The following is a 6,590-nucleotide window of genomic DNA, read 5'->3' as shown; positions in this document are numbered from 1 at the left end:
ACATGATGCTGCTTGTGCGGGGGTGGAGGGCATGGCCTCTGCCCTGCCGTGGCTCAGGAGTGGCTGTCCCTCCACTTCCACCCTGTCACCACGGCCACGCCGGGAAGGCAGGGAAGGGATGTGGGGAACAGCACGTGGATCAGGTTGGCAGCACCCATGGGTGGGGGCACCCAGCGGCCCTCGGTGCAGCCCCCTCCGAAGAGCCAGGGCTGCCTGATGCCAAATGTATTCCAGCCACGTCCGCAGGCTAATTTCAATTTCCTGGTAATTATGCAAATGAATGTGGATTTAATTAAGGGCAGATTTCATTAAAGTCTTCTTGGGGAAATGAGAACAGGGTGGGGGAGAGCGAGGAGGAGGAGGAGGCAGTGGCAGAGAAACAGAGATGAAGGCAGCGCCTGCCCCGGAAGATAAATGGCCACAGGGGATGCGGAGGGGATGGATGGGATCCTTTGGGAGTGGGGGTCCCACCTGCCCCTGCCACGAGACCCCATGGCAGGAGGCTCAGGGCCCCCAGGGCAGAGCTGTGTGGGGCACGGCTGGGGGCAGTGCCAGGGATGGAGCCCGGGCAGTGCAGCAGCGGCTCCTTGGTGCATCCCCAGCCCCGCTGCGGGGACAGGGCAGCGACTCCTGCTCATCCCCTGCTCCGGCAGCGACGGCCCCCGGCTCCTTCCCTCCCACCAGGGCAGGGAAAGCATTGCTCTGACACGTGATTCGTATTTTTCTCTTCCCCAGCTAAAAATACAGATTTGGCCACGCCGAGAGGTCTAGGAAATCAATGTCATTGTCACCAGGCGCTGGCTGGCAGGACCCTCCCCTCCCCGATCCAGACAAAAAAGAGAACGCTGCCATTTGACGTCTCCGAGCCGAAGCGCTCGCGCGGCTCCAGCGGAGCCGCCTTTAATCCAAAGTGAAATGGGGCTAATTTTATCCCGGCAAGGTCGGGATGCTGCGAGCCCAGCAGCGCCCGCAGGGCAGGAGCTGCTTGTCTCCAGGCAAAAGCTTCAGCCCTAAAAAACGCAGCTAAAGTTTGCCAAGCCACCACCTGCACGGCAAAGGTGTCACCTGCCTGGCAAAGCCACAACCTCCCGGCCTCCCCTCCGAGTTTGCTCCCCGGTTTGGCCGGGAAGGCGGCCGGACATTCCGGGGTCACGGCCGCTGACCTTGCGCAGTCCCCGAGCGAAGGATGAGCAACACAATCACTGCTCTGAAAGGAAAATAATCCTCGATTGGGACAGATCCTGGAGGAGCGGAGGGAAGAGGGATGGGGCGGCAGGTGTGGAATGGTGTGGGTGTGGGTGCAGCATCCCGTAAAGCCAGATCCTTCCGAGCTGGGAAGGCCAGGAAGGCCTGGCTGTGACACTCAGCTGCTGCTCCCGCCTGGGATTTCATCCACCCCTCGATTCCGGAGCTGGATTGTGCCCGGTTTTCCTCAGAGACACTTTGTGAGGCACTGCAGCCCCAGCTAAAACACTGGGGGTTGGGAGTAAAAATAACTGGGAATGATCCGCTCGTTGGGAGCACAATGATCAACGCCAGGCTGGCATCACACGAAGTCCCACCCCAATCGCAAACAAGCCCTTTAAAAGGGAATATTTTGCCACTAGGACGGTGCTTCAGCTCCCTGCTGACTCAGGAGGGGCCGTGGGATGAGGAGGGAGTTCCCACGCATCGCAAACAGGGAGGGGAGCGCAGGGTCCTCGCTGCCAGGGGCTTCCCCAGCCCGGCTTGGGGACACGGGGGGACGCGAGCTCGGCATGGGGAGCATCCATTAACTGCGCTTCTGGGGCTGATCCGCTTTCAAGAACTTCCAAAAATAGCGGCGGCACGGCGCTGGAATGGGCGTCGGGAGGAAGTGTGACTCATGTGCCACCCGGCGCCCCGGCGGAACCGGGCGGGCGCCCGAGCGGGAATGCGGGAATGCGGGAATGCGGCAGGAACGGGAGCCGCGGCAGCAGGCACAGCGGCATCCCGATGCTCTTTCTGGTGGCAGCAGACTGCCCACAGAGGGGACGCAGCTCAGGCTCGTCCCTGCCTGTCCTTCCCGCGGCGACCCTCTGCTGTCTGCGATTCCAGCTGCCAGGGATGATGGACAGATCTCAGTCAAGGCCTGGCAGCGGCCGAGGGCCCCAGCGGGAATGAGCTGCTGGAGACAGACAGCAAAGACTGTCCCGAGGTGGGGAAAAGCCCAGCCTGTGCCGCGTGGGGAGGCTCAGCCGGCCCGTGGCTGGCAGCTGGAGGGAGAGGTGACCTTGTGTGACAATCCAGCCACCGGTGGGAAGAGGAAGAGCAGAGCCGGCTGCACCTCCAGCCCCATCCCACCACAGCTCCCAGGACCACCGTGCCTAATGGGAAGAGCCCTGCGAGCATCCCTCAGGGGACAGCTCATGGCCAGATCCTGCCAGGCGTTGGTGCCTTCGCTCCAGCCTCAGCCAGCCAGGGGATCTCGGCACGGGGCAGAGGGAACCAGGAAGCTGAGCAGGAATCTCTGCTGGCATCTCCCACTTGGCCCTGTGCTCCCTACAACGGGTTTGGATACGTTTTTTCACCCAAAGGTGGTTTTTCCCCATGGAAAAGGCAGTGCGTTCAGCAGGGGCTTTTGGCTGAATGATGGGTGGGGGTGTCAGCTTTGGGAGGAGGGGGTTGATGGCAATTTTGGGGTGCCAGGGCCTGGGGGAGGGATGGGGAGCACCCCCAGCCCTGAACACCCCCCACCCTCCAAAGGGGTGGGTTATGGGCTCCAGCTCGCAGGCCTCCCACGTTGCCATGACAACTGCAGCATCCCACTTGGCAGGGATGGGAGATCTCCTCCGTCCCATCACCACCCCGCCTGGACATGGCTCTGGATCTGGCACAGGCAGCATCCCAAACCCAGGCAGGAGCACAGGGTGCTATTCCTGCTGGCTCTGAGGGCTGGGCCACGCTCCTCCTGATCCAGCCCCTCCTTCACAGCCCTCCCAGAGCCACAGGGCTGCCAGGGCAGGGGCAGGAGAGATTCCTGCTTTTCAGATGCGGATCTTCCCATTCCAAACCCTTCCACCTGCTCTGGATTTGTGGGGTCCCGGCAAGCAGAGCATCCTCCAGGCTGCCTCCAAACCCTCCTGTCTTCTCTGGGGGGGACACGGACTCTGCTCCCCCAGCTGCCCCAGATTTGGGGGCAGCAGAGCCAAGGGTGTCTTAATTAATTAATTGTTACCCCAATTAATCAGAGCATCCTCATGGGCAGCTCTTGCTTTCTGCAGCCTCCCAACCCCTCAGCTCTGAGCCTGGAGAGATCCTGAGCTAATTCCTCGCTGACAGCAGTGGCACAGGGCTGGGGAGAAGCTTAGCTCCTCGTCTCAGGGGTTGCTGCACCTCCAGAAAAGTCGCATTTGAAGAGCATTAATACAAGATTAATCGAGGTTTTAATAAACAGCGAATCGAGCGCTAATGGAGCCCAACTTGTAAGCCATGTGTAACACCCCGGGGCTTAAAGGCATGCAGAACATGGCTGGAACACGCTGAAAGGGGATGTTAATCACCTTGTAGCCCTGAAGACACGCAAGGGGAAGGGAACGTGGGGGAAAGGCTGCAGGTGAGCCTGGGGTGCGGCCTCACCCCTCACACTGCTTCAGGGCACGGGGATTCACAAGCTTTTCCCCCACCCCAGCCCTGGCAGGAAGGCAGGCAGAGGAATTTGGGACACCTGAGTGCCCCTGGGGCTGGAGCCACAATGAAGCAAGGCCAGTTTATAAGCGATGGCCAGAGGCGCCCTGAAGTGGAGCTACCCCCAGTCATGGAGTAGGGGTGGGTAACTGGGGACCAGCTGGAGGGGGCAAACCCTGCAGCTGGCTCGGGGTCCCTCTCCTGGGGCTACACCACCCTCCTGGACAGGAGTCCATCAGCCTTTCCCTGGCTGAAGCCTCACCACTTCCTCCCTCCACTCCCAGATCCCATTATCCCAGACAGTGATTTCGATTCCCTCCATCACCTCCAGCCTGAGCAGGGTCCAGCTCCCTCAGCCTCTGCTGGCCTCGCTCCATGTCTGCAGCCACTCAAGGGATGGGCCTGGTTTGAGGAGCAGTGCCAGGAGCCTTTCCCAAGGACCAAGGTCTAGTTCCAAAGTCCCCCTTTACCCTGGGAGTATGGCTGGCTCTGCAGAGCTCCCAGGTCATGTCTGCCCCCCAAGGCTGGCCAGGATAACTGGTGTGTGCCAGGGCTGGCTGGCTGCCCCCCACACTGCCCAGACAACTGGCTTGGCTTCAGGGCCAGGGGGACTCCAATATTTGGAGGCTGCCAGCTGTGCTGGCTGGAGGCTGTGGGCTGGACATCGAGCCTGGCCATGGCTGTGTGGGAGCCCAGCAGCTCAGGATGGATGGACTGTGGTAGTTCAGTGGTCAGGAGCTTCTCAGGGGCCTTCAGTTTGCTCCACAGCACCTCAGTCACATCCATGTGTTTGGATATCCCACTGTGGGGGAGGGAGCAGCTCTGCAGGACCCCAGGGCAGCAGGGTTGAAGCAGCCCAGGATTCTCCGTCAGGACCTGAACACCATCCTGGCTTCCCAAGGAGTCTGGATCCTGGGGAAGGCAGGCCTGGGGTAAGAGACTGGGACCAGCACAACAGTCCCGTTTGTCTCAGTGACCTCCCTGCAGGATGATGCATCCAGCTCCGAGTCCCTGCCCAGCCTTCCCACCATTCCTGGGAGCCACTTGTTCCTGCTGCTCCACAGCCCTCAGGGAGACATTTGCTGGCCAGTGCTGTGAGAGGGAATCAGCCACCACTAGCTCAGGATCTTCTGCCAGAGCTCTGGCAAGGAGGAGCCCCACACCCAGAGTCACCATGCAGAGCTGGAACTGCAGCTGGTGGGTGTTAAGGGTTCCAGAGCTCCAAGAGTTCCTGCGAGGCACAAGCCAAAAGCACTCTCCAGTCTCCAAGCAGTGGCTGCCAGCTGAGGGACAATGGCCAGCTGAGGCAAAGGAGCAGGGACAGCCATTCCACCCCACCCTGCTCCCTCCTTCCCTCTCCTCTCTGTCCCTTGTAGTCTCTCAGGTGTCAGTGCCAGGCAGGTCAGCCAGTACATCACAGCATCCAGATGACAGAATTCCAGAATAGTTCAGCTTGGAAGAGACCACTGGAGCTCATCTGGTCCCACCTCTCTGCTCAAGCAGGGTCCCCCAGAGCACAGGATTGTTTCCAGGTGGCTCTTGAGTATCTCCAAGGAAAGGAACCCTCTGGGCAGCCTGGGCCAGTGCTCGGTCACTGCACAGGGAGGAAGCTCTTCCTCACGTTTATGGTTGAGTGGGAATGGTCAGAAGTTGGACTCATTGATCTCGGAGGTCTTTTCCATCCCTAATGATTCCATGCCCAGGTGGAACTCCCTGGGCTCAGTCCCTGCCCGTGGCTCTGGTGCCATCGCTGAATCCCACGGAGCAGAGCCTGGGCCCTGCCCTGAGCCCTCCCTGCACACAGGGACACCCAGGGCTGAGGGCTCCTCTCAGCTGGGGCTCCTCTCGAGGCTGAGCAGCCCCAGCTCCTGCAGCCTTTCCTCACAAGGAGGTGCTCCAGGCCCCTCACCATTGCCTTGGGCAAACCAGTCACAAACAGGCCCACTGAAGCCACCTGAGGATCTTGAGCACCTGCAGCATCTTGGTGATCTTGCTGCACACACATTTTCATCTTCAAAATCATCTTTGAAAGCTCACAAAGATGTCAGGAGGCTCCCAATGGCCAGAAAATGGCCAATATCCCACAGGTGTGTGAGGAGGAGACTCCAAGGGTCAGATCCATCGGTTCACCTGGCAGAGCAGCCAAGCACAGCCCCAGGACAGGGCCAGGAGCTCAGCAGAGCCCCAGCTGAGGCTTAAATATCCCCAGAGCTGAGGGGATGATGGATGGATGGATGGATGGATGGATGGATGGATGGATGGATGGATGGATGGATGGATGGATGGAGGGATGGATGGATGGATGGAGGGATGGAGGGATGGATGGATGGATGGAGGGATGGATGGAGACCCATCCTACAGCCCCTCAGCTGAGCTCCTCAGGAGTTTTTGCAGGACCAGCAGCCCCAGTTTGACCCCACACATGTGAAACTGTCCTGGCAGAACTTCTGCCTTGGTTTACTGGAACAAACTGGTCACTCTTGGGGACGGGCAGTGGTGTTGCTGCTGGGCCGTGGCCAGGGCCAGGTGGGCCCAGACAAGGCACTGCCAGCCCTGGTCTCCTGCATGACCCAGTTAGAGCACCCAAGGAGCTCCTGTGCCGTATTCCTGGCTGAGCAGCGCTGTTCCCTGGTTTAATTACCCGCGGGTGACTCATCCCGGCCCCGTTTATCAGCGCCCGAACACAAAGCGCCCTTTGTGCTCCTCCAGCCCTGCCGGGGGGGACTGCCAAGGACCAATTAATCACCAGCTCCTGCTGTGACAGGCCTGGAGATGGTGCCCTGGGAAGAGGGAGATCAAGGATTGGAGAAAGGCCATTGCCTGCCCCATGGGACAGAACTGGGACTGGAGCCCAGGTCCTGATGCCAGCCCAGGAAGATGGTGAGGCACATACATCCCTGCCAGGGCCCAGCCACCAGCCCTGTCACATCGCAGGCATGGAATGA

The sequence above is a fragment of the Corvus hawaiiensis genome, chromosome 16 (assembly GCF_020740725.1).
Source record: "Corvus hawaiiensis isolate bCorHaw1 chromosome 16, bCorHaw1.pri.cur, whole genome shotgun sequence".
Taxonomy (NCBI): domain Eukaryota; kingdom Metazoa; phylum Chordata; class Aves; order Passeriformes; family Corvidae; genus Corvus; species Corvus hawaiiensis.
This window is presented reverse-complemented; position numbering follows the sequence as displayed.